Here is a 14752-nt window from a genome sequence, read left to right as displayed (position 1 = left end):
TAAATAGGTAGCTTAAGGAAATTATATATAATTTACCTAGATTTTTATCAAAGCAGCAGATAATGTTGTGGATACCCTAGATCAGTGATTCCCAAAGTGGGTGCCACCGCCCCCTGGTGGGTGCTGCAGCAATCCAGGGAGGCAGTGATGGCTACGGGTGCATTTATCTTTCCTATTAATTGCTATTAAAATTTTAAAAAATTAATTTCCAGGGGGCTAAGTAATATTTTTTCTGGAAAGGGGGTGATAGACCAAAAAAGTTTGGGAACCACTGGCCTAGATGTATGTATAGATTATTCTCATAAAAATTTTGTAGAGATGAGAAAATAGGCATTTGTGTTATTAGTCATTAATATTCTTTTTTCTTTTGGTAACAAAAGGCTTGAAATTCTTTTCTAAATCTAATTTTCTAATTATTTCTAATTATCTTTAAAAATTCCAATCTAAAATTTCTAAATCTAATTTTAAATCTAAAAAGATGAAATTTGAGGACAAATGTAAATGTCTTACATAAGTTCAAAAAATTAACTTTATATGTGTGTGAGGAAAAATAGCTCCACCCCACCTTTCATGGCACCCACAATAACCTGGCATTCCCTGACTACAGCCTATAGACCATAAGTGTCTGGCATCAGCTTAAATATCCCTTGTATGTCCCCTGGCATCAGTTTGAACATCAATGTACCTTGCTACAGAGGGCAGAGCTAGTTGACTTTAAAAAGGGGAAAACCGGAAGGAAAGCCATCTCTGGCTTGCAGAAGGAAGATAGATGACACACTAGGGTCCTGTCAGCAAAAGGTGTGGCAAGCATTCCCTGGCAGAACAGAGCGGGCTGCTTGTTCCCCACTCTGCAGAGCCCGAGGACATTTTTTGCTTGTCCTGCCCCTCCATTCACAATGTGAGCACTTCCTCCCTCTGCTCTCTGGGGTAATGTGGGGCTCACAGGCAGCTTAAAAGTGAAGTTTCAGCATGCAGTCTCTAAAAGTTTTGCCAGTGCTGCTCTAGGGCAGTGATGGGTAAACTTTTTTATTAAATCCTTACCTTCCATCTTGGAGTCAATACTATGTATTGGCTCCAAGGCAGAAGAGTGGTAAGGGCTAGGAAATGGGGGTCAAGTGACTTGCCCAGGGTCACACAGCTGGGGCCAGGTTTGAACCTAGGACCTCATGTCCCTAGGCCTGGCTCTCAATCCACTGAGCCACCCAGCTGCCCCCATGGGCAAACTTTTTAAAGAGGGGGCCAAAGGAAAGGAAATGCTCATTTGTCCATCTGTTTCTAAGGCAACTCTTTCGAAGTTTCATTGTATTGTATCCTACTTGTTGTATTAGTTAGATTAGGAATAATGTCTGGGGCAGGATAGAACATTTCAGGGGTTTCATCTGGCCCTTGGGCCATAGTTTGCCCATCACTGCTCTAGGGGGTTTGCTTTGGTAGGAAGGTTTAGGCCTTAATCAGCTAAATGGAGTCTCTATATTAATCTTTACTTTGGAACAACCTACCTCTAGTCTTTCATCTTTCTCACCTCCTTTCTGATTAATAAAGCATTAAATCTATGGCCAGACTCCCCATTTTTTAATTTTTACATAAGGTATAATAAAGGGTAAGTATGGCTAGACAGAAATTTATGGGAAAAAAGATCCGGGTAAGTCAAGAAAACCATGATCCTGGGCTTTATTAAGAGAGGCCTAGAGTCCAGAAATAGTCCTGAACCCTAAGATCAGATGCACTTGAGATATAGTTCACTTCAGGGTGCCACATTTCAAAAAGGATACAGATAAACCAGAATGTTACTTGCACAGAATAATCCTTATGACTGAGGGCCCAGAGATTATCTTGTATGATAATAGGTTCTAGGAGCTAGAGATATGTAGCCTAGATAATGAAAGATTTCTTACAGATATAGCATCTTTCTTTTAGTAGCTGAAGACTACTATGTAGAAGAGAAATTATTCTAGTTCTACTTATCCCCTAGGGCAAAGCAAGGCTAGAGGGTTGGAGAAGTAGATTTTAGCTTGATAGAAGATACTTTCTTTTAAAAAAAAATAGAACTCTTTAAGGGTAAATTGAGTTAATTTGAGTGGTATAGAGTTCCCCATCACTAGAGGAAAGACTAGATAACTACTTGGATGTGTTCTAGAGGAAATTATTGTATAGCTCTCTGCCAACTGTGAGATTCAGTGAATTCTGGGAATAAAGACGAGAAAGGCAGATTAGAATTACATTGCCAGTGCCAGGCTCTGAAGTCAATTTTATGCTTTAGAGGCAGTAAGATGAAGATTTAAAAAAATTTGAGCAGGAAAGTAACAGTCAAACCTATGCAAAGGTAATTTTGGTAATGATGTGTAATATATATTGAAGATGAGAGAAACCTAGAGCAGAGACATTGTTTAGAAGGTTATTGTAGCAGTCCAGATATACATTAATCTTGATATTATTTTAAGGGTGCTCAAAAAACTGACACTAGTATTGCTTATGATTGATTTCTGTAACCTTGAGTTAAATTGAATGTCAACCTTGCCAAATTCCTAGCCTTTCCCTAAGGCTACACTCTGGAAGACTGGTCCGTTATCTCAGGCTCCTTATTTTACCAATAACAATCAATTAACATTTGTACCAAGACCTTAGGCCTTATGGATTCCTGATCTAGGTGTTAGCTCTACCTATTGTTGTAGGTTCCTACAGTTGTGATGATTACCTCATAATTGCCATTGTATCAGACCACTTGTTTTTTCCCTTCCCCCTATACTGTTGTAACTCCAATAAAAGAGCAGTATGTCAGCTAAGGGTTAAGCTCTTTACCATCAGAGCTCCTAACCTAGGAAGTTCTGATCCACCAGAGCCTACTCGCAGTCTGACTACCTTATGCCAGAACTTTCTTTGTGTGTCTTCATTCTCACCTTATGTTCTCTTTCCATTAGTCCTTAACCCATAACCCATTTTCTCTCAATCCCTGATTACCCTTTCTGAATGTCCTACCCACTAAGAATCTTCGTGGAGCTGCTGGAAGTTTCAGTTATTATAATGTTTTAAAGTAAAAGTATTTAGGTCCTGAACCAGGAAGTGTAATTAGACAGCAAAAACTGGATGTGAAAGAGTTTCAGAAGTTCGAAAAAAAATAAGATTTGGCAAATGCTTGAATATAGGGGTCGAGGGATAGGAAAGAATCAAGCATGACCTGAAAGTTTCCTAGTCTTCTAACTATCTTGGTCAACTTCTGGAAACATTCTATCTCTATCTTAGGATCTCATGTGGTAAAATGCTTCAGGGGAAGTCTGCCCAGGTAGGATAGGAGATGGTCAAGAATGAAATTCTGACATCAGGAAAACAATGCCAATGAGTAGAAAAAATGGAATGTGTCTAAAGCAATCAACATGGATGGAGAGGGAACTCACCAAATAACTTAGATTTTAAAAAGAAATTTACAAAAAATGGAAGAAAGTCCAGCTTAACAGAATATGACAAAAAAAAAAGCATGAAATAATCCTGTAAAATTAGTGTCAGGAATAGAAAAGAACAAAATGAATTTAAATTGGGAGGGTAACCATAAGACAACAAAATGGGGGTTTTATTGTTTGCTTTAGCTATATTGGGAGAAAGTAGGAAAAAAAGATGGTATTCGGGTGAATGGGATATAATAACTGAGAACAGAAAAGAGACAGAGCTGCTCAATACTTTATTTCTGTTTTTTCTGCCAAGGAAAATAACCTACATTCTGAAAGAGACAGAACAAAAATTATTATGAATCAGTTGATGCACAAGATAAATAAGGAGAGAGTAAAAGAGTTCCTAGCTGCCCTTGATTCAAGTCACTGGACCAGATGAATGACCTCTTCAGGTCCTAAGAGAACTGACTGATATGATTACTAAGCCAATATCCGTGATAGTTGAATGATCATGGGAAATGGGAGAGGTACCAGAAGAATGGAGAATGGCAAAATGATTTTTCAAAAAGGAAAAGAATAGTCTACAAACTGGCCAGTGAATTTGACTTCAATCCTAAGACAATCCCAGAACTGATCATTAGATCAATGGTTGGCAGACATCTGTAAAGAGATTCAAGTGATTAAAGAGAGCCCACATGGCTTCATCTCAAATAGTTCATGCCAGACTAACCTCTCTTTTCCTTTTTTTGAGAGGATTACTGAATTAGAAGGTGAGAGGAATGATATGAATACAGTTTATTGAGATTTTAGCAAGTTTTTTTGACAAAATAAATCATGCTTTTTTGAGGACATGATGCAGAGATATGGATTAGGCAATAATACAATCAGGTAGATTTAGAACTGGTTGGATAGCCAGACTCAAAGAATAGTTATTAATGGCTTAATGACAATATGACAGTAGGAGAACCTCAGGGATCTGTGTTTGGTTCTGGGCAATTTAGTATTTTTAACAATGACTTGGTTGAGGCACAGATGGATGCTTATAAAATTTTCAGGTGACAAAAAGCCAGAAGAGATTGCTTAAAAGCAGACTGACAGTCAAGATTCAAAAGCTAGGGCAGCTAGATGGCATAATGGATGGAGGGCTGAACCTGGAGACAGGAAACATGAGTTCAAATCCAGTCTCCATTTTCTTACTAGCTTAACGTGTCTGCCTCAATTTCCTTTTCTGTAAAATAGGGAAATAATTTAAGCACCTACCTTATAGGGTTGTTGTGAGACTCAAAGGAAATATTATTTGTGAAGTGCATTGAAAATCTTATCCTTTTGAAATCTTAATCTTCCTTTAAGGTTCAATTTAGATTTCACCTCTTCCAGGAAACTTTCTTTTATCTCTCCAGTTAGTGCTCTTTCCTCCCCAAATTACCCTGAATTTACTTTTTTATGTACATCTTGACACCCTCTTTTAGAATCTCCTTAGCCTTGGTTCCTCACCTCATCACCTCAGTCCCTCTGGAGGGTAGAGCCATGAACTCTAAGTCTTCCATTTAAAAAGGAAAAAAAAAAGAAAAAGAAAACTTCCATTTAAGGACAGAACTCAGCTCAGAACATCTCCTCATTTCTCACCTGGATGTACTTCTTTGAGTTAATTCTGACTTTTCCACCAAGCTCCCTCATCAGGAACCTTTCCTGCCACTTACCTCCTACCTCTAGCTGTTTAGCTTTCCTTTGCATTTTGTCCTCCTGGCATTAGATTTTAAGCCTCTAGAGGGCAGGATCTATCTTTTTTTTTTTTTTTTTTTTTTTTAATTTATATCTTTGGTGCTTAGCACAATGCCTGGCACGGAGTGTACTTAATAAATGTTTATTATTGATTTATTAGTCAACTGCTAGAACATAGACTTTTTGAGAAAGCAAGCAAGCACCTATCTGCTAAATACTTTCTATGGGCCAGGTGTGCTAGGTGCTGGAGTACAGGGATTATTTCATTTTCTTTTTAGTATTCCCAACACCTAGCATAGTATCTAAAATCATAGCAGCTACTTGATAAATGTTTGTTGAATTGATTTACTGACTAGGAAAAATCAGAAAATTCCCTGAAGGAGCTGAATTTTAAAGTGTGCTCTTAAAGGACTGATAAAAAGTTAATAGGTGAAAAGGGATATTCTACACATAGGAAACAGCATGAACAAAGGCATAGAAGGGTAGGACTTGTTCAGAGGACAGACAGTAAATAGGTCAATTTATTTCTCAAAATGTGGAAGAGAGCTTGGGCATGCCATTTAACTTCAATTGCCCAGCTCTTGTTGCTATTCTGCCTTGGAACTGATACTTAGTATTGATTCTAAAACAGAAGGGATGGGTTAAAAAAAAAAAAAAAGCTGGTTCCATGTTATAGGGGGGTCCTTGAATGCCAGGCAAAGGAGTTTGAATTTTACTTTGTGGTTAATAGGAAGTTACTGAAGACTTTTTTGAGTTAAAGAGTGATATGATCAGATCTTGCCATAAGAAATACTGTTCCAACAATGGTCTGAATCCTAATTTGGAATGGGGAATGGCTAAGCTTGCAGTATTTCAGGTGAGTAGAAATTAGACCCTGTATTCCAGCACAGATAGTGAAATCAGAGAGGAGGGGACTCATATGAGACATCTTACAAAGGTAGAATGACCAAGATTTGATGATTGGAATATAAGATGAGGGTGATATGGGGATACAGGCTTCCCCTAATGTTGTTGGGGGGCTTGAGGTGAACCCTTGGGATTTGGGAAGGGTACCTTTTGCAAGAATGCGAGACTCCGAAACTTAGCTTAAAAATAAAAAGAGAAATTTATTAATGTAGAAGGTAATGTTGAATCTGACCAGAAAGATAGCACAGGTGGAAGACTGCCTCCTAGGTGGAACAGCATAGATGGAAAGCTATTCCCAGATGACATCAATTTGGGGTCTTTATACTCTTTACAACAGTGAAGATATGACTCTAGAGTGATATGCAATGAGGCATGGGCAGGGGGTGAGGTTTGCTTGAAGACATAGGGGGTGACCCTCATAGTTTAGAGGACAGATGGATGTCTGAGATACAACTTGATGAGATATCAAGGAGCTGTATCTTTCCGTCCATCTCAAATCTACAGGAAGATTCAAGGAGGATAATTCTTTCAGGGTCTTATAGGAGTTATCAGATTGTTTTGGGTTAGGAGTCACAAGGATAGAAGGGAGCAAAGGAATTTCCCTACTTATAGTTTCCCTGAAACACTTCTATAGTTTTGAGGGTACAATGCCCATGCCACTAAAATGCCCCCAAACTCTAGAAATGTTCTAGGTCAAAGAGGACTTACAAAACTTCTTTCGGCTTCCAAAAGAAGCAACCAACTTGCTTTGGACTTTCCCCTAGATCAGTGGTTCCCAAACTTTTTTGGCCTACCACCCTCTTTCCAGAAAAAATATTACTTAGCCCCCTGGGAATTATATTTTTTAAAAATTTTAATAGCAATTAATAGGAAAGATAAACACACCTGTGGCCATCACTGCTCTCCTGGATTGCTGCAGCACCCACAAGGGGATGGTGGTGCCCACTTTGGGAATCACTGCCCTAGATTTTCAATTAACATAGATACGCACTTCCTGGGCTCTACTCTGATGAAACACTGGATGGTACCTAATCAATCATCCTTTGAATTCTGTAGACCATCCCCTACACCCCTAACCTCAAAGAAATTACCTCATTCCAATTTACCACCATTCCCTTCTTCTTATCCTATAACCCCTGCTGTGAAGGGATCATGAAATCCCCTTACCCCATCTCCTTGGGGAGGCAGTGTCAACCCCTGCACGCTGTCTCCCAGCCTATTCAGCCTGACTTTTAAATGAATAAATTTCTCTTTTATTTTTAAGCTAAGTTTTAGAGTCTTGCATTCTTGCAAAGAGTACCTGTCCTGAACCCCAGGGGTTCACATTGAGCCCCCCACAACAAGGGGGGGGGAAGCAGCAAGTAGAAGAAGAAGAATAGCATTCGTAGAGCATATTAAGATTTGCAAAGTGCTTTTCAGATATTATCTCATTTGATCCTCACTGCTATCTTGGGAGGGAGATGCTGTTCTTTTTCTTATTTTACAGATAAGGAAACTGATGCAGGCAGAGGTTAAGTGACTTGCCTAGGGTCACACAATTAGTGTCTGAGGCAGGACCTGAACTCATCTGACTCAAAGTTCGATGTTCTATCCACTGACCACCTAACTATCAACATGGAAGACTTAAAGAATCATGGACAGGTATGGTAAAGTCAGAAAGTGTCAAAACCTTATTATCTTTTTTTTTAACCCTTACATTATGTTTTAATATCAATTCTGAGTGACAAGGGCTAGGCACTCAAGGTTAAATGACTTGCCCAAGGCCACTACAAATCTGAAAAGCAAAACAAAACCCAGAACTACCAACATAGTCCCAAAGAATATGTCTTTAATCAGGACAAGGGAGACAATACTCTTATGGCTGGCCATTCCACAGAGTCATACACACCGTACAGAGCCAAGATCTAGGATTCTGGAAATACTGTGTCCTGGAAAAATACCAGGAATTTCCTTGGAACAAAAGAATTTGCGGTTATATTTATACTCTACCGAGCATAAGCAAAGAGAAACAATTGACTGATTATATAGGGGCTTGGGAAAGAGGTTGTAGCCTGAAGCCCCCTAAAAACAGTAAGAGAAACTTAACAAGATAAAAAGGGTACCTAAGACTCTTGAAGGCAAATTCCTATGAGACAAGGATAAGTTTGGGATTTCATAAATCCAGGTTGCCAGTCCCACAGCTAAGCAGTGTCTGAGCCCAGATTTGAGTCCCTGTCCTCGAGTCCAGGTCTGGCTCTCTATCCACTGTGCTTCTTAACTCCCTCCACCCCATCATCTTTAATAATATTTCATTTTTAGTGCAATGAAATGGCCAGATGAGGTCTAGAGTTCCACAGAGAAGTTGGAGCCAGAGAGATATTGCTGGCCAGCCACTTCAGTTCTGGGTCCTGTGATTCTCTTTACATCCTTCCAAATGTCATCAAACATCTTAAGTTTATTTCAATGCTGATGGCAAAGTTCACTGTAGAGTGGAAAGAGCATTGGATTTAAAGACAGGAATCCTAGGTTTTTGCCTTGCTCCTCACTACAAGTGTGTCCCTGAGCACTTCCTGGGATGGCGCTTTGAGTTTCCATTTCCTCTATAAATTGTGAGGCTGAATCTGGCCTCAGACACATCCTAGCTGTGTGACCCTGGGCAAGTCACTTAACCCCCGTTGCTTAGCCCTTACCACTCTTCTGTCTTGGAACCAATACTTGCTTATTCTTAGATGGAAGGTAAGGGTTTAAAAAAAATGTGAGGGTGAGACTAGAGGAATCTCTCAGGTCACTCTCAGCTCCCCAGTTCTAGGATCCCAAGCTGGCACTGGACAGGACGCTAGATTCCCACTTCTTGATGTTCAGGAAATGAATCAACAGATGGCGCTAATACATCATGTGCGATCTGACCTTCGCTCCACATGCCCCTAGTCCTGGGGAAAAGGGAAAAATATTATTAGATATGGAGATTATGTTTTCTAAACAAAAAAAAAATGGGACTCATGGTGCGAGAGTTTTTAAAAAAACGCTTGTTATAAAATATGCTTTTTGTTATGAAAAGCAGGACAGGGAATATGATCTTCATACTGAAGCCAGTTCATTTGAGCTTGTTGAAAACTAAATGTTATAGTCCCACCCAGAGTTTATGTATAGTGTTGCAAATGACATCTTCACAAATATGTTTTAAGTCTTTTCTTATTTGATTGCTTCCTTTAATAGTTCAGATTTACCATCTCACTGAAACTTCTGTTTTGTGCCCCTCTCTCCTTTTATCCTATCTCTTTAGTGCTTTAGTGGAGGAAAACTTTAGGAACAGGAAAGGGGTAGAGATGAAAAAGGCAGAAAGTGTTTCAGAATTACTTTTACATTTATTTGGTCACAGGGGGGCACTGCGGTTCAGTTTCCTGACCCATTTTTTGATGAAAACCGAGGATTAGCAATTCCAGACTTGCCCCAGCAGTTATGTATTCCATTCAACCCAACTTGCTCATGGGAGAAGCCAAACTCTTTGGTTCTCACATAGCTGACAAAATCTATTCCCTAGCTCCACACTTTCGGTGGGAACCCTTAGTCCTCTCTTTGGTCTAGGGGTGGAGTGCCAGTGGATTTATCCAATTAGTCTCTTGGCTCAGCCCTCACCCACTAGGAGACGCTGACCTCATCCCTTCTGTGATGGATATAAAGTTGATTCTAATCATGTGTACATGGCATGATAGAATAAATCACACAAAAGACTTGATCAGTGAAGAGAAAGGAATAAATCAAATATTTTGGGAGCCATGTGAGTCACCTACCTGTGTCTCCTTCCAAATCTAGGCAGCTTAAAATCAATCTGTAGGCAGAAGTTTAAGAAAATACACAGTTCGGGGGCAGCTGTGTGGCTCAGTGGATTGAAAGCCAGGTCTAGAGGCAAGAGGTCGTGGGTTCAAATGTGACCTCAGACACTTCCTAGCTGTGTGACCCTGGGCAAGTCACTTGACCCCCATTACCTAGCCCTTACCACTATTCTAGAACCAATACACAGAATTGATTTAAGGTGGAAAGTAAGGGTTAAAAAGAAAAGAAAAGAAAATACACAATTCAGTTTCTTAGACTCAAATCTCCACCTCTCACTGCTTCAGCAAGGATAAAATATTAACTATTGAGTAGGGGAAGGGATTATTTAGGTTCTAACCAATTCCCCAAGCCTTCTTGGTTAACAGAAGAAAACATTCACCTAGGACCACTAAATTGTATTTATTTCTTTTTGTCTTAAAGTTCAGCTACTGGCCAAATCCCATGTCATTTCTATTCCAGGGTCATCTACTATTTATCATCTTCCCTCAGTAATGAAAGCCTAAAAATTCTAGGAGCCCAAGACACAAATAATTTTCTCTTTCTTCTCAGGCTCTCATTGGAGATGAGTGAAGAGGGAGTTATAGTTGTATTAACTTGATCAATTTGCTATGATATTAAATTAACAAAAACCTATTTTGTTTTTATTATTATTGCCAATTATTTACTGGGTGATAGAGGTAACAAGCATTTATTAAACACCTAATATATACCAGGTACTGTACTAAGCAGTTCATAAATATTCTCATTATTTAATTAGTTTCCATTGAGTTTGATTGTACAATGATATTTTATTTATCCAAATATCACTTATCCAACAACATAAATGATCAGAGATATAGCATAAAACTAGAAAGTAAGTTTTAAAAAATATCTTCTGAGCAGCCAAAATCAGTGGCAAGTAGCCCATGCACTAAAGTCCTTGCACTTTTACAATAGGAGATTCTCTTAGTTTTCACTTAATTCCTATATATATGTAAATGTTAGTTGTTGATGGTGATTCATAGGATCATAAATTGGTGCTGAAAGGGCCCTCAGAGGCTGTTTAGTCCATAAACTTCATTTTACAGATGAGAAAACCGAGATCTTTGGAGGTTAAATGATTTGCCCAAGGTTCACACAGGTAATAAGCACGGGAATGGAAGTTCTTTTTTTTTTTATCTTCTTTTTAAAAATGTATTATTCACTTATTTTAACATCCTTTTAAAAAAATTGAGATCCAAATTCTCTCTATCCCTGCCATCTACTGAAAAGACAAGCAAAATAATATCAGTTACATATGCAAAACCATTCAAAACATTTTATGCAAAAATCACCAAAAAAAGGAAGAAAAATAAAGTGAGAAAATTATACTTCTGTTTGTATTCAGAATTCATGAGATCTCTTTCTGGAGGCAGATAGTATTTTTTTTCATCATGACTCCTTTAAAATTGTTTTATATCACTGTATTGATCAGAGGAGCCAACGCTTTCACAGTTGATCATTACAACATTGATGTTAATGAGCTCAATGGTCTTTTGGTTCTCACTTCACTTTAAATCACTTTATACAGACATTGCCATGCTTTTTTATGAAACCACTCTGTTGTTTCTTATAGCATAATAGCATTACATCAAAATCATATGCCACAATTTGTTCAGCCATTCCCCAATTGATAAGTATTCTCTCAACTTTTAATTCTTTGCCATTACAAAGAGAGTTGCTATAAATATTTTTGTATATATAGGTCCTTTACTTTGATCACTTTGGGGTATAGGTCTTATTATAGTGGATTTCTGGATCAAAGTTTTATAGCCCTTTGGGCATAGTTCCAAATTGCTCTCCATAATAGTTGGATCAGTTCACAACTCTAACAAGTTTATTGGTCTCCCTATTTTATGACATCCCCTCCAGCATTTGTCATTTCTGATAGGTATAAGGTGGTACCTCAGAGTTGTTTTAATTTGCATTTTCCTGATAAGTACTGATTTAAGAGCATTTTTTATATGACTAAGGATAGCTTTGATTTCTTCTGAATATAGCCTATTCATACCTTTTAACCATTTATCAATGCAGAAATGACTCTTATTTTTATAAATTTGATTCAGTTCCCAATATATTTGAGAAATGAGGTCTTTATCAGATAAATTTCTCCTTGAAAGTTTTTTATATTCATTATTTATGGCATCTCTTAGCAAAATGTAATTTCCTTGATTGCTTCTTTTAATTAGATCTATTTTTATTACTGCTTTGTCTAAGATCATGATTGCTACTCTGCCTTCTTTACTTCAGCTAATAATAGATTCTGCTCCAGCCCTTTATTTTAACTCTGTGTGTGTCTTTCTGTTTCATGTCTCTTATAAGCAACTTATCATTGAAACCTGGTTTTTAATCCATACTACTATCCCCTTCCATTTTATAGGTGAGCACATTTCATTCACACTTAATTTTGATTACTGTGTATTTTTCTCTATCTTGTTTTCTTCTATTTATTCTTTTTCTTAATTTCTTTTTATGCCATCCCTTTTTAAAAAATCCATTTTTCCTCTGACTCTTGTCTCTCTTTATCTGCTCTCCTCTTTGTAATTTCCCCTCCCCCATATCCCCTTCTATTATTCTACTGGATAGGATAGATTTTTTTTACCCAACTGAGCATGTATCTAAATTCTTCCCTTTTTGAAACATTTCTGATGAGAGTGAAATTTAAATATTGCCCATCCTGCTTTTTCTTCTCCACTATAAAAGTCCTTCTTTTCACACCTCTTTTAGGTGAGAAAAATTTCTCCATTCCACCTCTCCCTTCCCCTTTCTTCCCATGCATCCCTCTTTCTCACCCCTTCCTTTTTGTTAGAGAACATTCCAACATAAACAATTCATGTTGTAATGGTTTTAAAAAAAGAAAGAAAGAAAATTCACTTATAAGAAGTAATTTATTCCCAACATTTTAGGATAAATAAGGGCTTACTCAACTCAATCAATCAAATTTTTGGCCAAAATATCTGATAACTCTCAACAAACACCTCCCCTACACACACACACACACACACACACACACACACACACACACTTCTGTCTTAAGTTACTTATTTTTTCTGCTAAAATGCTCTTTTCTCTTCTTCCCATCCATCATTCAGGCCTCAGCTCAGATCCCACCTCTGTGATAGATTTCCCTGGAGCTATTGTTGAGTTCTGTTGAGAATGTCAATTCCTTGAGGGCACTTTTTTTTGGTCTTTTTATCTTTGTCACCTAGCACTTTATGCTGCACACATCAAACACTTAATAATTGCTTTGCATTGAACTGAAGCATTTACTTTCTTAGAGCACTCTTTTGACAATTCCTATAACCTTGGTCATTTCTTATCTTTTTAGGTATACCATATGCCCTGTTTCCTCAGCTACTCTGTAAGTTCTCTGAGGTATTATCTAGTCATTTTTTTCCCTACTTATGTTCAACTCTTTGTGAACCTATTTGAGGTTTTCTTGGCAAAGATACTAGATACTAGTTTGTCATTTCCTTTTCCAGCTCATTTTGCAGATGAGTAAACTGAGACAAATAGGGTTAAGTGACTTGACCAGGGTCACATAGTAAGTTTCTGAGGCCAGATTTGAACTCAGATAGATGGGTCTTCCTGACTTCCAGACCTGGCACTCTATCCACTGGATCACCTAGGTACCTTGAAAACAGGCATTATTTGTTTTTTCTTTGAATCTCCAGATCCTTGCACAGTACCTTGCAAGTAGTAAGTAGTTAGTAAATATTTGTTGTTCATAGGGTCATAAATTTTAGAGCAGGAAGGGAGGCCATATATTTCAACTCTCTTGATTTACAGATAAGAAAAACAGATCCAGAAGCATTACTTGTCTACGTAGAAAGTAAGTAGCACAGTTGAGATTTGAACCCTGGTCCAAATTCCATTCTCCTTCCACTAGACCATGTGGGTAATGATGATGATAACAATTCAACCTATATTTATGTTCTGTTAGCATCTCAGAGCCTCTTCTGAAATACTCAGTATTAACATTAGAGGCCTTTTTCATGCCTTCTGAGTATATATAATGAATGTGGACATTTTATTAATAATCACAGGTTTGGTAAAATGAAGGTTATCAGAGAACTTGAGTTCAGTCTTCATCCTTTAGGCCAGGGGTCGGCAACCTTTTTGGCCATGAGAGCCATAAATGCCACATTTTTAAAAATGTAATTTCGTGAGAGCCATACAGTGCTCACAGTGCGCGCTCCTGTAACAGCGCCTGAAAAAAAATTGACTTTATGGCTCCTACAGAAAGAGCCATACGTTGCCAAGCCCTGCTTTAGGCCCTTGTTTCATTGAAAAGGCATACAACTTGGGAATGAGGTGTCATTGTCAGTTGGCTTAAGAAGGGTTTGCCAGCTTCCAGCATTTCTGAAGACGTGTTAATGCATTCAAGTGAGCCAGGTCAGTAAGTAGTGTGAGTGAACTGGTAGGGAGAGGGAATTGGTAGGGAGGGTAATCTTAGTACCCTTTGTGCTAACTATCCCTTTCAAAGGGAAATACATAGGGCATTTTGGACCCAGCTGCAGTGAATTCTGGCTTGGGAAGCTTGCTGAAAGAATGTGGCTGCCTCCCTTTGTTTTTAGTGTGTGCTCCAGATGGCTGCAAAGAAGCCAGTACTGGCTCCTCAGCCCAATGGACCTGGCAGGACTAAGAGGCTGGGCTGCAAAATGGCCTTCTGGGAAATGGTGGACAGAAGCACACTCTGGAAATGGGTCAAGGAGCGATCAGAGCCATGCCAGACTTCAGCATCAGCTAATGCTCTGTAACTTCAGGGATATGATTAAATGACTTGAGAAATTTGTAATTGGCCAAGAAGCCTTAGAGAACTCAAAGGAGCCTAAGCCAGGAACTCAAACCCAGATCAGGATGGCAGTGGCCAAAAGAACTATCACATGGTATCCAGGAAAGGAGTAGAT

Source organism: Gracilinanus agilis, chromosome 2 (assembly GCF_016433145.1).
Source record: "Gracilinanus agilis isolate LMUSP501 chromosome 2, AgileGrace, whole genome shotgun sequence".
In the NCBI taxonomy this organism is placed as follows: domain Eukaryota; kingdom Metazoa; phylum Chordata; class Mammalia; order Didelphimorphia; family Didelphidae; genus Gracilinanus; species Gracilinanus agilis.
Note: the sequence above shows the minus strand (reverse complement) of the source record.